We start from the raw sequence: 23,317 nt of genomic DNA on the forward strand, positions 1-23,317 counted from the left end.
TTGTAATGTTCACTCACCTTTGTTTGTTCTTTTAATGTAGCCTTACGTGACGACTATTATTATTGACTATTATTATGTTTGTTATTTTTAGACTGGAAAAGACTTACTTCATTACAGGTATACTAGTAAAATATTATAGCATTCCTGTTCTCCAGATGAGAGAAATTGTTTACCCTTTACCAGTGAAGACAAAAGAAGCGAATCGACATTATGGTTTTAATATACAGACTGTCCCATAATTCGTGTGTAAATTTTACGCCAAAGTATCATTTTACGCCGAAGATTACACCAAAATATCAAGAAACAATATAACGCATAATGGACATTTTGCTACCACAGGTTCATCCACAATTACATAATTAAGCACAAGAAAGATTCTGACAAAAAAATCCCATCAAACTCCAGATGAACATAAAGCTATTGATAGTCAGTGATAATAAACTATATATATCTTTATAAAAATATATTCCCATGATCTGATGCATAAAACCAAAGATCTTAAAAATGAACATAAACACGTTTTCCGGAAATTTAATTTACTTTTTTAAGAATGATTAAATCGCAATAAGGAAGATGAAGAAAGGACAAATATAATTTTTTAATCTTTAAGGGAACAGAAGACAAAATGAATGCCAATCTAGAATAGTATAAACAAATATGTCTGATAAATATAATAGAAAAATTGTTTGAAAGAATGAAATGGGAGGTGTCTTTTTTTTTTAAATGACAGTTATATTTCATGAAAGGACAGTCAAAGATTTAGCGATAAAAAGCAACTAATTTAATATAGAAACATAAAACTGAGTTGTAATGCACGGAGATATCTTGTACTGTCCCTAATTCTTAAGGAAATTAAAAGATTAAAATCAGAAAACTCTGTACAATAGTGGTCAACAATTGAAATGAAAGACAAATGTTGTGACTGTCTTTGGGATAGTACAACATTAGTAAATATAACTATGTAACTTGGGTTTAACTATATAACGTACTTTATATATTTAAACAATATACAAGAATCTATAGGAATACTGGGAAGTGGTGATTAAGTATCAATAGTATTATTACTAAAGCTAAGGAACAATGTCGAAAGAAATAGAAAGAATGTACTTTCTAACTTTGAAAATCAATATGAGAAAAACACAAATTTATACTACCTGCGGATAAGACAAAAATTGCAGGATGTGAGAAATTACTGAAAAGGCACGTTATAATAAAATTAAAAACACAAAAAATGAAATTGTAAATTGGTTTAAGTATTCAGGACTTTGGACTGACAAACAAGTTCCTGCATTATTGGAATATCTTATCTTTTTTTAGGATCTATTAGAAATACATAATAGATCCTAAAAAAAAGATAAGATATTCCAATAATGCAGGAAATAGCCCAAACATATTCTGACCCAAGAAAAAGTTTTTTGTCAATCTTAATGATTATCCTACAATATTGTGAAAGTAAATTTTATCACAGATTGGTTTCTCAATATTGAATTGAGAGAATCAATAGCAAGGGTACAGATAATCATGTTAATAGAAGTATAAAACAACATTACAACAATTCTCTCCAAACTACCACATATATGTTCATAAAAGGGGTCGATTCATATTTAAATATCAAGAAAATGTTTTAATATATGAACTAAAAGCAAGAAAGGAACACAATTACTAAAAATACTGAAGAAATACTATAAACCGATGATAATGTTTAAGAGCAATAATTAGATCCAATTGAGAATTTAGTAATATTACTATATACTAGTATATATATATATATATATATATATATATATATATATATATATATATATATATATGGGAGAAATAAGTGAAAAATAAAAAAAATAAATAATGATATACATTTGAGAGCATTAGCATTTTAAGAAGCAATGAAACAATGCCCATAATAGAATATGATAAATGGAGCCGCATAGAAACAAAACAAACTAAATTATGTATTTTGGGATATAAATCCTTCATGTAATATAAAATGAAAAAACAAAATAGGGGTAAAATAAAACGTGGTTAGGTTTTGGTGTGTATCGTTGTTTTGGATGGGTTATATTTCCACAAACTCTCTATATAAAGTTACAATTTACGCAGCTTGCAAACATGGATTTCTAGGATATTGAAGGTAAAGTAAAATACCTCGCTAGAAAAAGTGTTAACCCTATTAACAAACTACCATCAAGCCATATGATAAACTATTTTTTCAGTTGACAGGCTAAAACCGTTTTATTTTGTTTTTTTCCTTTTCCTTTCAAGATAATACTTTGAAGTATTTAATAGGTAATGCTTTGGGATGTTTAATATGTACCAGAGGAAACAATGTTAAATTTAAAATATCAGATAAATTTTATGTACAGAATATAAAGTTAACAATATCAATTATTTTAAATCAATACAGGCAATGCAACATATAACTGTTTAATTGAAGTTTGTTCGTCAAACAGAAGTTCGGTATTAGCTTCCGCTCATAATTTCTTGTATCCAATTTACGAATGTAATGTGACACACACTCTTTGATAAATATTTAGATTTATCGCTCAAATAGTATTTCTGTAGGTTTGTACATTTCATTAATAGAAACGTTTTCAATCCTTAAATTTTTTGCAAAAATCCTAGCGGAATAAGCTTGTGAAAACTGTCCCCAAGCATATCTGCACCAAATTTACTGTATCGATTAACATTTATGAGAAACTCAATTTCCAAAAGTTTCAGCCCCTCAAGCGCTTTTGAAGGGGTGTTAGGAGGGGAAGGAAAATTGAAATTATTTTTTACCTCCTGAACGGCTCAACCGATTTGCACGAAAAAAAGATGTTAGGTGTTCTCAACAAGAGAAAAGTCGGAAAATATTTTTTTTGAAATTTTTGGGGTTGAAATTGAAGACAATTGTTTTTTCAAATTTTCAAAAAAACATTTAGTGGAAGATTAACTAGGACACCCACAATTTTTTGCCAGTTTCGTCTTGAGAGGGTCCCTAACAACATATATTATTTTCATTTTGTTTGCAAGTGTACCTCATAATGAAAAAAAAGCAAATGTACATAGGTCAGCATCTATGTGGTATATGTAAGATACACACTGTACAGCACTAGAATAACCAATACCTTTGAATGGGGGAAAGAAGTTGTTATAACATTGGAATCTTATGATAAGTATTTTTTGTCTTAATCGTAATTGGTCTCTGAGGATGAAGGGGGTTCTCAACCCCTTTTCGCACAACCCTTGGCTACGGCACTGCTGTACATCAACTGAAATTATACATTCCCGCATTTTGCGTTAATCTTGAAAATAATCAATGATCTGTGATATATATATAGATCGTTGTTTAGGAATTGTTATTGTTTTCTAACAGTTGGTTAATAATATGCCTGTTGTTAATAGGTATTTATGTATTTAGTTTGTTTCGATGGTATTACTGTATATTTGTGTTTAATATGATCAAATAAGGAATGAATTAAAAGAAATTAATCCTCGTCACTATTTTCGTCCACTACTGGAACAATTTCGGTTTTCGTGAACAGGACTGTTGGCTGCTGTTCTCACAATTCTGTTATTGTGTATTATTTATCATATGCGAGATAATCATTCGACCAGCTGAAATACTCAGTAAAATGTTCACGAAAACCGGAATTGTTCCAGTGGTGGACGAAAACAGTGACGAGGATTAATTTCTTTTAATTCGTTCCTGATTTGATCATATTAAACACAAATATACTTTAATACCATCGAAACAAACTAAATACATAAATACCTATTAACACCAGGCATATTATTAAACCAACTGTTACAAAATGATAACAATTCCTAAACAACGATCTATATATTTATTTATTTATTTATCGTTATTACCTATTACAGAGCTATTGCTCCCTTTACAATAGGTATTACAGGTATTTTTCTTATAAAATTACACAGTAAAACTAATAAAGACGGACATTACAAAAATAAAGAAGAGAAAAGCAAAGAATAAAGAAAGTGAAAAGAAAAGTAACATACGCATACAGAATAATGAAAGAAAATAATACATACATTCAATACATTACATAGCAAAAGAGTAAATACATTGTTTTGTTATAAATGTGTAATAAATGAATACATGAACGAAGTGCAAACCGTAGACATTCCTATATATAATTTCATATGCATTTGATATTTGTTTTGTAGTTTCTAAATATACATGGTCCAAATCGCATTGCAAATCAGTAGGTCCTCATTAGCTACAAACGTACTGTTTTACTTATTAATGTATTCTTTTATTATGCTAATATAATATTCAATATTCATTGAAAAGTCGACATCACAACATTTTTTCACTAATAGATTTGCAGCATCTCCCGTAATAGAACAAATAGTATTCTTTCATGATCATACAATACTCATCCTAGTTATCCTTGCTATTGGCGAGTTCTGATGTACGAGTTTATTAGATTTACAGCAGTGAAAAGGTAATCGAACACGTAGACTGTGCTTCCTAATATTAAAATTTAATGTATGTACTAGTTACTGACTATCGACAAAAAACCATTAACTATTTTGTACAAGAACATTTGATCAATTAATTCCCTCCTATCACACAAGCTATCATAATAAAATTCCGTTGAAACGGTTTTATACGATATTCTCTGTTGATATGATGACCTTTTATGTTTTATATAAAAGAGACATATATCACAGATCATTGATTATTTGCAAAATTAACACAAAATGCGGGAATGTATAATTTCAGTTGATGTACAGCAGTGGCGTAGCCAAGGGAGGTGCGAACAGGGTCGAGAACTCCCTTCAACCTCAGAGACCAATTACCATTAAGACAAAAAGTACTTGTTATCATAAGATTGCAATGATATAACAACTTCATCCCCTCATTCAAAGGTATTGGTTATCCTAGTGGTGTACAGTGTGTATCGTAGATGCTGACCTATGTATATTTGCCTTTTCTTCATTACGAGGTGCACTTGCAAACAAAATGAAAACAATATATGTTGAGGGACCTTCTCAAGACAAAACTGGCAAAAAATTGTGGGTGTCCTAGTTAGCCTTCCACTAAATGTTTTTTGAAAATTTGATTTTTTTCTTCAATTTTCAACCATAAAAAATTAAAAAAACACTTTCCGACTTTTCTCTTGTTGAGAACACCTAACATGTTTTTTTTTTTCACTCAAATCAGTTGAGCCATTCATGAGAAAACAAATAATTTCAATTTACCTTCCCCTCCTAACTCCCCTCCAAAAGCGCTTGGGGAGCTGAAACTTTTGGAAATTGAGTTTCTCATAAATGTTAATCGATACTGCAAATTTGGTACAGATATGCTTGGGAGCAGTTTTCACATGCTTATTCCGCTAGGCCCTTTAGTACATATTATTCATATGCCAAACTGATTGATTCACTTTTATAGAACATGAGTATTAAGAATAACGAGCATGTTAAGACTACAGTTATACTTACCATCCAGGACCAAATCTCGCTGTATGACATGTAAAATCTCCATATGTCGATGCCTCAAAAACTCTACAGCAATCAAAAGGAACTCCGTCATAAGAGCAATTCCGGAGCACCATTTCACATTGTCTACAAAATAACAATTTCTTCTACTTATCGTCAGATTATAATATTAGTAGATGGAAACAATATTGTGAACGTTATGTTCAAACTATTAACACTAGGATAACCAGAATTATTAGCTCCTCAGGAGCACCGAGCCGTAATTTTGAGGGATTGTTATTTGCAAGAGATACATATTTTTCTTTATATTTTTGTTCTTTTAGCTTTAATGTAATATGTTTCATTGACTAGTTTATGTTTCATGTTAATTGTTCTTCTTATATAGTGCAGAGTAGTCCACGAAAATGTAACTCCGAAAATGTAAATGTACACGCACAGAACCGTGACATGGAAAATTAAAGTAAAGGAGAAATATGTACATGACTTGGTATGTAATCCTTTTTCTATGGGTTACATTGTCACGCTACCCCCCTGTAAACATTGGCTGAGCTATTTTTTGTCTAATATACCTAAATTAATTATTTTTGCTTGAAACTTTTTATTACATGAAAATTAATTATTTTTTTAACTTGTCGAAATATGCATTGCAAATATTATAGTTTTACATTATATATTAACGATAATTTTTTAATTCAATTGTTTGTCTTACCTTTAATGCTATTATTTGTATTTTAATTGCTTTTAAGCCAAAAAATATATTAGAATCACAACATATTTTAAAAGAACACCATACGCATTTATTCCTTTGTTTACTTTTTACATATCAGATGTTTCCCCTCCTGTCCAACACATTTTCCGCACACAGCCTTCTTGCATTTGTGACAGTAATCAATAATTATATTCTTGTTGCATAATTGAACTTCACATTGCTTTCCCTCCTTTCCTCCTTTCTTGAGACTCACCATGTGCAAAGGTGTCTCACAGAACTCTCTCGTAATTTCGGGGCAAGTTCCTTCAAGAATCGTCATTTGCTGATTTTCTTTTTGGACGCATCCTTGTACACAATCCAAGCATTAATACATGCTAGATCTAGAACATTGAAAAAACATGTAATGGCCATCTTATACTCGGATATTTTACTGTGTACTTCTTTGTCATTTTGTCGATTACATCAAAACCATATTTTTTGTTATTATAATAGACGACTGCTCTGGTTTTCTTTTTCTACCTGTTGAAACTGTCACACAGTTATGCATTGAACTCAAGATAACAATTTTCTCGCTCTTGCATGTGTATACTGTCTTCTATTTGGACGCATACTACCAACCAAAGTCATACGTTTCTTTTTTAAAGATTGCACTATTTTTCTTCGTGTGAAAAGATCGCAAGTAACATTCATGCATCTGTTGAGAAAAGGACCTATCAGCTTCAGAATAATAATTTCACCTAACTGTAAGTCCCGAGGTCTTTTCTCCGGTAGAGAATTACATTTAGTACATATCTTGACTTTACTTCAGCAAGAAGCCACAATTTGTCAGGCTTGTTAGCGATATATTGAAAAATTTGCATCTCACCTTAGTACGGAATAATTGTTCATCGACACAAACGCTTTGTGGGGTTTATAATGGCTGATACAACTTTCAGTGACGGAGTTTCTCACAGAAAATGCCAAAGCAAATTTCTCTGCTTTTATCTTTTAAAATCTAGCGCACTTTTCATCAAATTGAAGATACTTCATTATTTCTACGAATCTCTCTCTTTCCACAGTATCTCTGTAATACTCTGGGTAATAGCTTTTTTTTCATTATTTCTTTACCGGTATACCTGTAGCTCCTGTAGCTGCACTAAATATCAATATTGCTAGAAATGATTCAAGTTTTGCAATTGACAACTGACAAAGGAAATCTTGACGTTGTCTATGAGCATTTCAGAATATTTAGCAACATTGTTTCTTCTATGGACAATCAAAAAGAACTAACAAAATCGCAATATTCAATATAGTCTAGCTGCTTCTGTTTGCTTTTGGAACAGTATAACTTTAGTTTCGGTACTTGTAATTACAACTAATTCTCAGAATAACATAATTTACACGGCTTTGCAATCTTTGACAATATTCTTTTCTCTCTGAAAATGTGTTCAGATTTCGAATTGTTGTTAACAGCAGTATGAATTATATACCCATCGATACTCATCTGTGATACAGAATGTCTAACTTCCTTCGACAAATGTATAACTCCCAACTTTTAGGACTTTTTCTGTATTATTTCGAAATACGTTGTACCATGGTCATGACAATTGACACTGGGTACTTTGGATTTCCATAATCAAGTATTCCACACTTACGTTATTGATGGAAGTTTACAAAGATTGTTTGTTTTTTACATTTCTGAAGATAATAAATTCTTAGTTTATAACACTGTATGTTATCAGCGATACTTAAAGTTTTCTTAACGTATACATTTGAGAAATAGACGTAGCTTCATTTGAAGAATATGTATTTTTATCTTGCTTCTTCAACAGTGATAATTTCTGTCTAACGCATTGCAGAGTACGTTAACCAATGTCCCTTTTGGTGAAAGTTGCGTGATGGTAAATATTAATCATTTTGTCTACCAGTTTAACAGTTGGAAGTGTATATCAACATAATATTCCAATTTGTATGTGAATATTAAATCATGTGCCAGAGTATTTAAGTTTAAAGTTACAGAAAATTATAAGATGTTTAATGGTGATTTATTTATTTTTAAGAAATCTAAGAGACTATTATACTATTAATAGTAAGTAACAGAAACATTATCTTGCAGCAGCTATAATATGTTATGTTAGTTTTGTTTGACTGCAGTAAGGAAATGCGTAATGAGTAAGGAATAATAGCCACTAGAAACAAACAAAGAATAACAATGAATGGAGCTCAAAGTAATAAACATCTTATAATTTTATATAAAAAAAAGTAAATCCAAATGTATCTTTTGTACGATTCAGATAAACTTACATTTGCGTCAAGTCGAGTCGTTTATAGGTACAAAAGGAAACCGCCATACCAAATTCATCTATTCCAAATGGTTTGGAATCAATTTCATACGAGACAGGGTCTGCGTAATACGTATTTCCTAAATCCGTAGCCACATACAGAGAAAACAGCAAAGCAGTTGACCATAAGATGAACCACATGGCCCTGGAAAAGTAAGGAAGAACATTACTACTAAATATATATAGGGAGTTCTTAGTAGTTCAATATAAATTTGTGACACAGGTTCCATAAGCAAAATAACATACTAAAATAAACCACGATTAAGTAGTTATTACATAAACAATGTTGAATTTACATTTATATAGTTTCTTAATTGCCATCCGGATTCTGAAACAACTTCATAGATAGGAATACTCAAATTTACAAAAGAACGAATGCTTATTCTTGCTTGGATTTATTTAATGGTTTGTAGTGAAATAAGATTCACTATACTACGGCATAGCCATCACAGGAAGTGTAATGACTTACCCATCAATGGAACCCTAGTTCATATAGTGTAGGTGTTTGATGAACGTGATTCATTGTTGTATTATATTTTGGAAAACAATGAAATGAGAATGTATTCTGCTGATTTGGACTCAATAGTATACAGGAGATTGACTCCCAATGTCGCCTTAGTATTGAAAATGGAATGTAAACTTTCAAAACAAATTTAACTGTAACAGTTAATTTAACAGTTTGAGAGAATAAAAAATGATATCTTAACTTTCCTTCTGTAATAAAATGGGTAGATCTTAGAAAGAAACAAGCAATCCTATCTCAAAATGGTAAATTTTCTTTGCTAACTTTGATACTGTGTCACACTTAGGAGATATGGTTACCCAATTAAGCACCATACAAAATTGTACTTTCTAATATTCCTCTTTGGTAAATATTTAATTGTTTATTTTAACATGACCATAGAGTAGTAGTGATGTAGTGCATTGTAGAAACATGGGGAAGATTTTTAAATTCATATTTATATCAATTCATCATTCAGAATTTGCAATCTCAACTACCATCAGGCTTTCAGTTGAAGTTAAAATGTCAGTATTCAATACAGGATGTAAGAACATTCCAGCTTACAAGCATTTCACCACCACTAACGCAATGATTTCTATCGCGGCATAGAAATGTTATTTCGTGGATCTATCTCCTTCCTTATTTCATTCCTTGACGAATAGGAATCTATCTATCTATCTATCTTTCTATCTATCTATCTATCTATATATATATATATATATATATATATATATATATATATATATATATATATATATATATATATATATAGGGTGCGGCAGCGTTCATAGAGTAATTTGACTTGCGTAGTACAATGACGTACTGCATGAATGCGCGCCAGCTCGTGCCGCGTTCGTGTGCTAATGAGCTGTCATTTCGAGTGTGACAGTGATATAGAGCGGTGGAGTACACAGCATCGTACCTTTGCTGTTGAAAGTTATTTCAAGAATAGTTACTCTGTTATTGCGACCCAGCGTCTATTTCGGCAACATTTCAACTTGGGACATCATAGGAAAGTTCCAGATGGACAGATCATTGTAAAGTGGGTACATGCATGCCGAACAATAGCTTCTGTTTACAATGTTAAAACGAAAAGAAGTGAAAGAACTGTGCGGACACCAGAAGCCGTGGAAAATGTTCGTGCTGTAATGTTGTATAGCCCAAAAAGATCTGCTCGTCGTCATTCGCATATGCCCGATCGCTCATTCAGGAGAATATTGCACGAAGATCTCCATTTTCACCCATATAAGCTGCAGATTGTTCAGGAAATTACTAATCGCGACTGGGTTTCACGAGAAACATTCTGCTTAACCATCCATGATCTCCTTCGCCAAAATCCACAAATTTTGCACAGCATCCTGATGTTACATGAAGGTTATTTCGCTTCCTTTGGGATTGTTGAACCTTACTACTTTGAGAATGACAGCGGTGTGACTGTAACTGTCACCAATGAACGCTACCTAAAGATGCTGCAAGACTTCGTTCTTCCCCAATTAGGTATGGTCGATGTGCATGTGGAACTATTATGGTTTCAAGACGGAGCAACCTCGCATACAGCCAGAATTTGCATGGATTTCTTGCCACAGACATTTCCAGGTAGAGTAATTTCCCGTTTTGGTGGCATTTCCTGGCCGCCTCGCTCACCTGTGTAGACTTTTTCCTTTCAGGCTGTCTGAAGGAAGAAGTGTTCCGAACACGTTGTTCCGAAATACTATAGATTGAACCTCTTTGTATATTTCCTTATATTTGTCAACGATCTCTAATTATTCTAAGTCCACGCATTTGTTTGTAAATCTCTGTCCTTTTACTGTCTTCCTTCGTATCTCGTTTAATTTCCTGTCGATATTTTTGCCCTATTCTGTCTCAAAGCTTTCCCACATCTTACTTTCCCTAATTTTCCGTAAAATCTGTTCTGTAACAAATGTTGTCTTAGCCATTGTGTGTTCGCGGTGACCCACTATTTCTTCTGCAACCTGCTGAATTCAAAACTATTTATTCATATCTAAATGAAGAATGTAAGGATCATAGTACACTACATTTCCAAGAATCATAGCACAGGACAGCCAATATCTTGAACAAAATAAAACAATGAAGTCAGGAATGATAATCTGATGCTACAAGTAAACATGCTAATGTTTAATATTTTTAGGATGTGATCACACCAACGTTACTCTAGAGAAACTATCAACATTTGTTTCAAACAACATAACATTTCCCAATTAAGGAATACACTTCCGACTCAAAACAATTCTACCAAATCATATTTATACCAATCTATGAGTAAATATGACCTTATTTACTTGTGTTAAAATCCCCAATTTATTTAAGAATACATTACTTATTTGAAATTATGGTCTAGACATTTCAAGCTCTCATAAAGTGCTAAAATTGTGCACAATTTCAAATTCAATTGTTGGGAAATACAGCTTATCTGTAACAACAATGCATCCAAATTTTATATCATTTAATATTTCAATACTTTTAGCAATTTTATATTACTTCAAATTATTGATCCCTGTTCATAATACATAAAACTAACATTCAATCTTCAATCTTCCTATAAAACATATTTAACATTCAATCTTCCTATAAAACTTAAAAATGCATACTCTTAGAATAAATCATAGCATACCTATACCTTCGAAAATTATGAGAAATCGTGGTACCCCTGTCAGAAAATGAAGCAGCCTCGTCATACGGCATTAGAAAAGTTCCCCGAATCCTGATAAATTTGCTTTCCAATATTACTGTATCAGCAATAACCTTAGTTTTCAGAATCGGAATATTCAACTTATCATAAGCTGCAATTCAATTCAAATGAATTATAACGTACTGATTTTTTTGTTAATTTTAAAGAATAATCATGCACCTCTGGAAATTTTGATATGTTTACATCAAAGTATTCATAAAGCATCACCGTAGAGCCTTTAGAAGCAAAGTAACACTTTCATCAGACAATAAAATAGTTTATTTTAATAAGGAAGAATATGACACGTTCTCGGGTCCTATGACCTCCCCCTATTACATTCGACCGAAATTTGGTTTTACGCAAGCAAGAGCTCTGGACTACATATTTTTGCTCCAGCAACTGCTGGCTCTCTGTCACGGACCTACGGCACAAATAGAGCTCAAATGTTTTTATTATTTATGTATGTTCTTTGGACTTCACAAGTTCGTCATTGTAATAACTTCATTAACAGCGTTGTGTAACAAGTTGTTGATACTACTTGTAAGGCGACATATTACCAAAATCTTGATACTTTATCTGTTAGAAGGCAGCTTAGTATAGTCATTGCTACACATGTCTTACTTACCATATGTTTAGGGCCAGATACGCATTTTTCTGCTACTTATTGTGGGGGAAGTAGTGACACAAAGAATACGAAGATTTTTGCAATGCAGTTCTTAAACAATATTAAGGATACTCACTTAGAGATCACGTTAGTATGATTTCAATTTAGGATCAGTGTTGAGGTAGAATCCAGAAGACGATGAAATAACAAATGGCTTAAAGGCTTAAAAAATGAAACCAAATGCTATACGTATGAAATAATTCAGCTTTTGTGAAGGAAAGTCACACACGTTTCTTTTCGAATAATGTATGTGACTTTTAATTTTTGTATTTACTTTTAGACAAATAACACAATAAAGAAAAGACGCAATTGTCTTACATAACTGTAGGCAATGATGGTACACTTAAACTTCAGCGCCAAAAAAAATCCAGTGCATAGTCTTTTAACATACTCTCAATAACCACCCTCTATTTGTTTAGGTATACGCAGCTAAGAGAAACAGAAAACAATTGTAGGTGCAATGATGATTAATCGTATAAGTAAGCTGCTATCTTAGGGGCATAGTCTACCCTCTCAGACGTCACTGTGTGAACGAAGTATTTATTTGTTTTACCCATATATCATTCTAATCGATGAGAAAATACTTAATTATTTACTTAATACAATTGAGGATTTTGATGCAAAAAGGGCGTAAGTCTGAAACATGCAGTTGCAGAAAAACGATGTTGAAAATTTAAGTAGTGTTTTTTCTTACATAAAACAATGTAACATACAGCATTTTATTCCGATATTGAATTTAAATGTTACCAGTAGGCTAAACAAGCATGGCTAAAGCCACAAATGCGTTTGATGCAAAAAGGGCGTAAACTCGTTTACGCCCTTATTAAATCAAACTCTTCAATTATTTTGATCTCCGTATTCATATTCGGAAAAGAAATATTCTTCCTTGTAATAGTTTTCTAAACGTCCAAATTTTAAATATATAAACCTCAGAAACTGATGTAAGTTCTGATCTCCTAGTGTTTTGACACCATCTATGCTGCTATACTTGATAAAACCTTCAGCTGACTTCGAGAAAGATTTCAGTATATTAGTAGATGACAAGCTGGAAGAGAAAATATTTTCTAATTAATTACTATTAAAAATCAAACAGTTGTATTTGTTAATTCAACATTTTAATATATTATATTATTCAAGCAAAGTATGTGTTCACCATTTTCAATCTAATATGTAATAATTTATTGCTACATATATAATCATTGTCACACACCTTTATTTCTACATTTATTGTCATACATATATATATTATTCATACATGTAATAAATAAGGACAGACGACTAGGAGTGGTTCTCCAGCTTGGGGGTTTGGGTAAGGCTAAGAACGTTATCCAAAAAAAGAAAGGCACTTGTTCAGAAACATTCACAAAAGGCTCGAACACGAACTGATAACTTGGCACGACCTCAGCAAAAGAAAATGGACACAAGATTTGTAACATGGATTATTAGAAGTCTTTGTAGGGCAGGCGCGTTAAAATCTGTAACGAGTGAGTTAGAGAAAAAATAAAATGAATTTTTTTAGTTTTACGTCCCACGATTATGCTAAAGGAGACGGTGATGATGAGAGATGAATGAAGTGGTGGAATGAAGAAAGTGGGAAGAAACGGGAGAACCCCGATAAAACCCACGCATACGGTGTTTGTCCACCACAAAGCTCACTTGGCGAGAGCAGGGTTTGAACCCGGGACCCCAAGCACCAGAGGTGAACGCTCTACCACTGAGCCACCGCGGCCCCCAAGAGTGAGTTAGAGAAATACAGGATAGACCTAGTAGCAGTTCAGGAAGATAGGTGGGAAGGAAATGGATCTGTGAATTCCGGAAATTTTACGTTCTTTCACGGGGAAGGAAATAAAAATCAAAAGGTAGGAACAGGGTTTTTCGTTCACAAACGAATATTACCAGCAATTAAAAACGGGTTGAATTTGTTACTGGCAGACTTTCTTTTATTACTGTTAAGGGACGGTGGTGTGATATTATTGTTTTAAATGTACATGTTCGGAACCCAACCGAATAGAAGTAGAACCCGCTATAAAGTAATTAAAGAAACACAAAGCTCCGAGTGTAGATGAAATTCCGGCTGAGTTAATTTTAGCTGGACGCGAAAAATTGTGGTACAAGATACATAGACTCATTCTCCTAATATGGAATAAGGCAGAATTGCTACAAGAGTGGAAAGAATCAATCATTGTTCCTATTCACAAGAAAGGCGACAAAACTGACTTTAATAATTATCGAGGCATTTCTCTTCTGTCAACATCCTATAAAATTGTTTCAAATATTCTGCTAGCAAGATTGACCCCTTACGCTGATGAAATTATTGGAGATTATCAGTGCGGATTTAGGCGAAATTGATCAACTATCGACCAAATATTTACCATTCGCCAAATAATCGAAAAAAGTGGGAATACAATACCTCGGTACATCAATTATTTATTGATTTTATAAAGGCGTATGACTCGGGTAGAAGAGAAACATTATACAACGTTTTTACAGCACTTGGAATACCGAGAAAGCTAATTAGATTAATTAAGATATGTTTAAATTAATCCCAAATTAAAGTCCGGGTAGGAAAATTTTTCTCCACGAGCTTTCACGTCGAAAATGGCCTGAAACAAGGAGATGCGTTGTCGCCATTATTATTTAACTTTGTGCTGGAATACGCCATAAGGAAAATCAAAGATAGCAGCCAGAGCCTAAGAGTTGAACGGTAGTCACCAGGTTATAACATATGCTGATAATGTAAATTTAATAGGAGATGATAGGAGAACAATAGAAAGAAATGCAGAGATCTTACTAAACGCTTGCAGGGACATGGGTTTAGAAGTAAATGCAGAGAAAACTAAATACATGGAAATGCGTCGGGACCGTAATACGGCAAATTGTGGATCGTTAAAATATTAAATAATACTTGTGATGAAGTGGATACTTTCAAATATTTAGGATCGATATTAAAAGACGAAAATCATATTCACGAAGAAATTAAATGTCGACTAAAAGCAAGGAATTCGTGTTACTCTTCGGTTCAAAATCTCTTGTCCTCGAGAATTCTGCCGAAGAATTTGAAGCTTAAAATATATAAAACGATAATCATGCCTGTTGTTCTGTATGGTTGCGAAACGTGGTCGTTTATTCTGAGGGAAGAACGTAGACTGAAAGTATTTGAGAACGAGATCCTGGGAAGAATATTCGTACCCAAGAGAAACGCGAATGGGGAATTTCGGAAACTTCATAACGAGGAACTACATAATTTATACGGTTTACCTAACATTGTTAGGGTCGTCAAGTCTAGGAGGCTTAGGTGGGCAGGTCATGTCGCTAGAATGGAAGAAAGTAGTAGAAATGCTTTCAAAGTCTTAACTGGAAGACCCATCGGAAAACAACCATTAGGAAAACCTAGGCGCAGATAGGAGGACAATATTAAGATGGATCTCGCAGAGATAGGAATGCAAAGTAGAAACTGGATCCAATTAGCTAAGGATAGAAGTCAGTGGAAAGCTTTTGTGAACGCGGCATTGAACCTCTGGGTTCCATAGGCCATAGATTTAGTTAGTTAGTTAGTAATAAATTATATTCTGTTAATTTTAGATTATTTTTAAAATTATGTATACATATAGCAATCACAAAATTTCCTATTTAAAGCGCATATCCGCTTAAAATGTAAAGAAAATTATTTTATTTTACATTTAGGTACTACTATGTCAACTTTAAGTTAGTTCTTTGACCTTTTTTATGGTGTAACATTTGTACACATATACAGTATCACAATATACTGTATGAAAAAATATATTTCTAGGTTATTACTTTTGTGAGAAAGTCAAGATACTACATCAAAACTGAAGATAATACTTTTTATTCGTTAAAAGCTCTATATTTGTCGAAGATGATAGTTCAGAAATAAAAGCTGATAAAGGATGTTATTACTTATAAAAATTGAGTAGGAAATATATGTTATAAATATCCTATGTTAGTTCTCTTATACTATTTAATAGCATTACTTTACAGAAATGCTATAGTAATAAAATATGAGATATTCTAATTTAACATAAAACACTAAGTTATTATAAATTGTCTTACGCCACTTGATTAGGAAAAGTCTTTTCAAAATCTATCAAGCATGAGAACCGATGTGTTGTAGTGCGCATTTTGTTTTCTAAGGTTCACTTATTACTATGAAATGTTCCCACACAAATTTAATTACTTGAATCATTCGTTTTCATCGCTTCTCAGTGATTGAAACTGAAAAAAAATTAATGTAAAGCCAACTAAAACGTTGTAAAATGTATATGTGTCTCTGTACGGGTTTGCAAATTTTATAACGGTTGAGTTTGATGAAATTTATGATAAGATAAATTTGATCTCGACTTTTGAGTACAGGCTTGTATAAATTAGCATAATGATATTCATTACATTCAGGGTCTATAAGTCTGAATAACTTAATATGTAAATTGCACTTGCCTAGCAAGTGTGTGTTTTCATTAGATTGTGATTCGTCCCGGAGCATAATAACGGTGCGATGATCAGGTAGCTCATGGAAAGCTGCACAACGGGGCGTGAACTCCAGATATCCTGGCTGAAACTTTGATATTGATTTCCGAAAGATCAAAGAGAAATTTAAATTAATGCCAATAATATATAAATGTCTCGGTGTATACTCTCTCCAAAAATTGTTCTGAGCAGCAACTTAGGAAAAAGTAGGTATGTATTTCTTCAAACTTTAAATGCAGCACCCGCAGAGTAATTTCAAAGGATATCCACATTCAACAAGGCAGAAACAGTTAAAAGTTACTAATTTAGTACTTATGCGACTGCCTGTGCTGACTATTTTACAAGAAACAAGTAAATTGTAATTTTAACCATGTCGGTCCCAGAGTCCCCTACAGCGGACATAAAATATGATGACATTGTTGTTTCTTTACACCTTTCAAATCAGACTGGCAACATTGAAAAGTGTTTACAAGGGATGATCCATCTATGATCATCTCCTATAGACAGTTTTCAATGTTGTCAGTCTGATTTTAAAGATGTAAGGAAATAATAATATCGTTATATTTTATGTCCCCTGTGGGGGACGGCGGGACCGACATTCTTAAGATAAAATAACTTTCTGAATGACTGAAACGTTTTTCAATAAAACAAAATATGAATAAGTACATTAGATGATTTGAACTGAAACTGTCAGCTCACCTGGTCTCTCAATGAACGAGTGCTAACATAAGAAAGTCTCTTTTCTGTACGGAATTGATTATCCTCTGTTACGCAATTATAGGAACAACAAACTTTAATTTGGTCCAAATTTTGGTGCGGGGTAGAAGGAACCTCTCACTACAACTGATGTTACGGATTGTTACGTGGTTTACAGATTTTGATACAGTTTCTTGTGTTTGCCATATTAGTTTAAGAATAAGTTTTTAGGTATTTGATGAACTATACTTTTAAATTTACCTTCTCAACATGAGACAAATTCTCGAAAATGTCCTTTTCAATTTCACTGATTTTTCTTCCTCAATTGGATGCAAGTTGACAACACGAGTTTTACCTTTGCAGCCACATCTACGACACCTCATCTGTCTTAATAGTCCCAGTATTCTTTCCCAGATGTGTAAATCTTTGATTGTAAACCGACTCCGGTTTTCTTTTCCTAGTTTCACCATATTGAATATATAACACACCAAATCCATAGTAATATAGAAAACCAGTTCCACAACAGCTACGGCACTAACACCGAAGAAAAGGCCACCAACTCCACCAAAAGTAACTAAAATGAAAATATGTTTTTGTAATTTAACAATGTATGCTTAAACTAAACTTAACAGATTGTTATTTACAAATTCAAACGTAATTTGTTAAAGTGTTCTATGTCGCTAAATGACCAGCATTTTCAGATTATAACAGACCGCCAAATATACTATTCAACTATTTACAACTATACTATATGTGAGTTCAAATACATAACACATGGTATATATACTAGTTATTTATAATACACAAGGCAATTAAACATTTAACAATTATCAGATGTTTTCGTTAGTTTAGTCATCTTATTTCAATGATAAACTTCATTTACCTAAAAATTCGAAACTATACAAGATGATTCGACCAACTTTGGAAAAGTGCATAGTTGTTCAATTAGAGTAGATACATACAGCTTCACCTCTAGCGATAACCTTTTAGAATTGGTCTGTTACATTCACACTTTTGTCCCATGATTTGAACAGGTTCCATTTTTTCCTAAAGTTTATATCACATAATCTTGAAATCGTAAATGAATAGATCCCTGACAATGATTGGCATTCCTACCAAACATTTGGTATACCATATGTACAAAGGCACACCTTATGTCCTAAAGTCCTTATCTTGGAATCCGTTGATACATTCTTCCCACATCTTATACCATACAAGATTTATAAAACTAAATGTCCACCTTTAATTGGTGGAAGAAAAGGTGCTGATCACAATTGGTGATTGGACATACGTTTAAGTTAATCTGAAAATCATGAATCAATTAAACTCTACTGAATATTGTTCACTGCTAGTATACGACGTTCGTTCCGAAATTAATATCTCCTACTTTTTGTGTTGACTTTGTATGTCCGTGCGAGATGTCGTTGGTATAGTGCTAATGCTTGAACCTTCCCCTTTCATTTGCACCTGGTCCCGCTGTTCTGTGGTAGTTGGCGCCAGCCAAGGATGTTGTAAAATAGATGATCTGCCCATACAACAAAATCGTTAAGCTATAAAGTACGTCACAGCTACGCCACACCTACTCTGCCCACACCGCGCTACTAAGATCGCAATGTTTCGAGCCAACAATCATGGCGGAAACGAGAGTAGCGAATCAGACATGCCGGCTCAGAAGGCGCTCGGTTGTTTTTTGGCTTCATTGAGTTCATATGATGAAGGTACGTACGGGCAGATCCCCTATTTTATAACATCCTTGGGCAATAGGACTGTTCCAAAATGGAGCGTTATATGGACGTCTGTAAAACAGCAATGTGTGATTGAATTCCTCATTGCTGAAGGAATTGCGCCGATTGAAATTCTTCGACGCTTGGTAAAGCTTAATGGAGGAGATAGAATAGACGTGAGCAATGAGAGGCGATGGACACGGCATTTTCAAGTTGGTGAAAAGGGTGTTCATGACAAGCTACAAAGCGGTCGACCCTGCACAACTATCATCCCTTGCAATGAAGAGCGTCTTGATCAATTCGTCTTTGCTGATCGCCGAATAACGACCAGAGAATTATGTACAAAGCTGAATGTCGGCTGTAGTGCCTTCGAAAAATGCTGGAACTTCTTGTTATCGCAAAGTCTGTGCCAGATGGGTGCCGCGGATGCTTACAGAAGATCACAAAACTGAGCGAATGGAAATTTGTTTAGACCTTCTGAACCACGTGCCTCTGAAAGATGGACTACATGGTGAACATTTTAAGAGTTGGAAGCTGTTGCTAAAGCTGTAAGAAACTGCTCATCCTCAGCTGATTCCGAGTTTTGAAAGTGTGGCATGCATGCTCTCGTTCATCATTGGCAAATGCGCATTACGAATGGTAGGTACTATGTGGGAAAATGACAGTCTGTAGCTTAAAATTGCTTTGTTATGTGTGCTGTTGTTATTTATCCATTAGTATCTCCATTAGTTTCCATGGAAAAATTACGAAGCATTACTTTCGTAATGACTCTTGTATAATAAAATTATCAAGAAAATGAGAAGATTATCCAGTATGATTAGTACGTTTTAGCTACAAAGCGGTCGACCCTGCACAACTATCATCCCTTGCAATGAAGAGCGTCTTGATCAATTCGTCTTTGCTGATCGCCGAATAACGACCAGAGAATTATGTACAAAGCTGAATGTCGGCTGTAGTGCCTTCGAAAAATGCTGGAACTTCTTGGTTATCGCAAAGTCTGTGCCAGATAGGTGCCGCGGATGCTTACAGAAGATCACAAAACTGAGCGAATGGAAATTTGTTTAGACCTTCTGAACCACGTGCCTCTGAAAGATGGACTACATGGTGAACATTTTAAGAGTTGGAAGCTGTTGCTAAAGCTGTAAGAAACTGCTCATCCTCAGCTGATTCGTTGATAGGCAAAAGGCAATAATAGTAAACTCATTTACTGTTAAACTACGACGTAAATCCGTTTTCATATGCGTTTAAATGCTGAAAGACGCTGCCTAATATTTCCAACCTTCGCACTTAAAAGCTGCAGTTATATATCTAGTACTTCCATGGATATAAATTTGTTGAAGATTCTCAGTAGCTGGTTACTAATAATAGATGACAAAAGGATGACTACATGTCAGGATAGCTTCTCAAAATTTTTCAAACTACTATGAAACTCGTATACTATCCCTCCAATTCTTGAATGGTATCAAGGAAACGTCAATGAAACTTGCTGAAGTGGGTCTACACAAAATCAGCCAAGGAAATAACATGGAAAATTTAACTGATGGTTCTCCCAAAATGATGGTCAATCAGCATACTTTGATTGAAACTTGAAATATGTCATAAATCAATAATAAGCAGACTTTCAGTGATCACAAGGAAAGGATCATTGCCATAATTATATGAAATAGCCTTTTTTGAATAATGGTACAGTGATAATACTACGCAGGGACATGTTAATACATGGCCAGCTATTGGGTATAATACAAAATTGACGATGTCTCACGTCATTAGGGCAAGAAATTTATTCTAAACAGGGAATTCTAATAATTGATTCGCCACGGTCACCAGTTCAAACAAGTAGAATCTAAAGATAGCAAACCAATTCTCTAAAACGAGTGGCTTAACTCGATTGTAAATTCAATGTGATTGGATTCAAAAAGGCTTAAACATGAAGAATATAAATCTCACAAATGATCTTTGGGCATTAAAAGCAAGCTTCGTTGTATTTATTTGTAAACGGGAGGTTTTTGTACTATCAAATACGAGTCAGATGTACACAAAAATGTAATACAATTATCAACGCTATCATTCATGTGCTTGTTACACCGGCCAATCATGAATCGACATAAAGCTGATGACTATGTAAGTTGATAGTGATTTTCCTGCAAAATGAAAAGATTACTGTTTTAATTCAAAGATGAATCTTTAAGTAGAACCTTGCCGTTCGAGATAATCACGGTCGAAGCGCTGTTTCTTAGTTCATCCTCCATTGTATCATTCTTCAATGATATTCAAGTTAGATTCCGAATGGATTATAGTTATGGTCTTGTCTGCCAGGGTAGGATTGTTATATCAACGATGCATGTGCTGGCTTATTTGATGCAACAAAGTAAAGTGAAAGGTGATTACATGAGGTTATTTTGAAACCATTTTTTTCCAGCAGCATTTTTTCCAACCTTTCATCGACAGAACAAAGAATGTTACTGTATCAGGATTTATGATTCTAGAGCTCGTTCAGAGTAGAAACATCAGTTATATCTCGGCACCAAAACATTTCGAGAAGTAGTTTCAGGAGAAGAAAATTAAACAAGAAGAGAAATTATATTGTATTCTTTTAAGCGATGCTTAATTTTGATAGCAGAACTCTTCTCAGTAATCATCATTTCTAGATTACGATTTACTTACATGTAGTAAAAGAAATGACAGTCGCTATATCAAGAAGAATGATAATTTTTATAACTAACATACTAGAGCTTGGTCGCTGAACAGAAGTCCGCATCCGACTTTTCCTTGCAGAAATCTTACAGAAACTGGCACAGAATATGATATAGCGTTATGCCTGTAAACTTCAGACTTGAAGTAGAAATGATTTAGCAACATCATTGAGGTATATTCAACCTCAATGACTTACACTAGTGTGAGTGAAGTAAAATTAAGGACCATTTAATGTATTGCTACATTTCATCTAACTTCTTTATACTGTCAAATGCTGACCTGCTAGTTCCTGATTTAAACTGTCCGCTTGCTGTGTGTAGGAGAACTGAAAATAAAATTACTCCACAACTTACGTGCTGAAGTTAGTGTAGTTCTACATTGGCTAAAAGTGAATAAACGTAATCAATGTTAAGAAGCTATTCCCTCGGTTTTCCCTGATATTTAGCACCAATAACGCTAATTTCGTAGTTCTCATATAGCTTTCACTTGTATTGCTAAATACTCTATTACATAATTAATATTAAAAAGGTACAAGTCGTTACGTCATTTCAGATGATACAAATTGTTGAGGATAATGCGAGATGAGCCTTTCTTTAATTACAAGCTAGCGTTGCAACGAAGCTGCAATGTTTGTCTTAACAAATATATCGTTATTTCTAGATCCATTGTGTTGTTGCTATCTTGTTTCGGAGTTTTTACGGCAAATGCCGCTCATGAAAATATTTAAAATTGATTTTTCCGCAAGGGTGTTGAAGGTCAAACTCTACATTTATTATAGAAATGCAAATATAATTTAGTTACACCCAAATCAAGACACACACACCCACTCACACACCGTACTCAGTTATCAGCTAAGAATTATGGAATAATATGTACTATTTCCTTGCCTGAACGTCTTACGAAAACAAATCTAAAACGTAATAACAATTCACAATACACAATAACTTTAACTTAATACACATACCTATTTAATATTTAATATTAGTTACCATTGACAGATGCTATGTTTCATGAATATAGATAATTCTCAGAAATCAAAAAGTGCACAATTGCATCTTCTTGTTAAAATAGTTGAAAACTTTGACTTCCGTTGATAAACTTTTCATTGTTAATTGCGATATCATACTACAATATACCCAATTTTACTACAATCCAGCGACGTTGAATATCTATTTCTTTCAGTTGATGTTATTAAGTTTCATTACATAGTTCGTATGTTCCTTGTTTTCTGCTTCTTAAACATCTTATCCAAACTCAAAATTTTCTTTTATATTGCTTAGAGTAAAATGTATGTGAGAAAACACTATATTTACTAACAACGGCTATTATTTATTACTTTCATTAGAATAAACAATGAAAAACAATAACATTTCCATACAGGGTGGCCCATTTTA

Source organism: Thermobia domestica, chromosome 8 (assembly GCF_964235325.1).
Source record: "Thermobia domestica chromosome 8, izTheDome1.hap1.1, whole genome shotgun sequence".
NCBI classification, from domain to species: Eukaryota; Metazoa; Arthropoda; class Insecta; order Zygentoma; family Lepismatidae; genus Thermobia; species Thermobia domestica.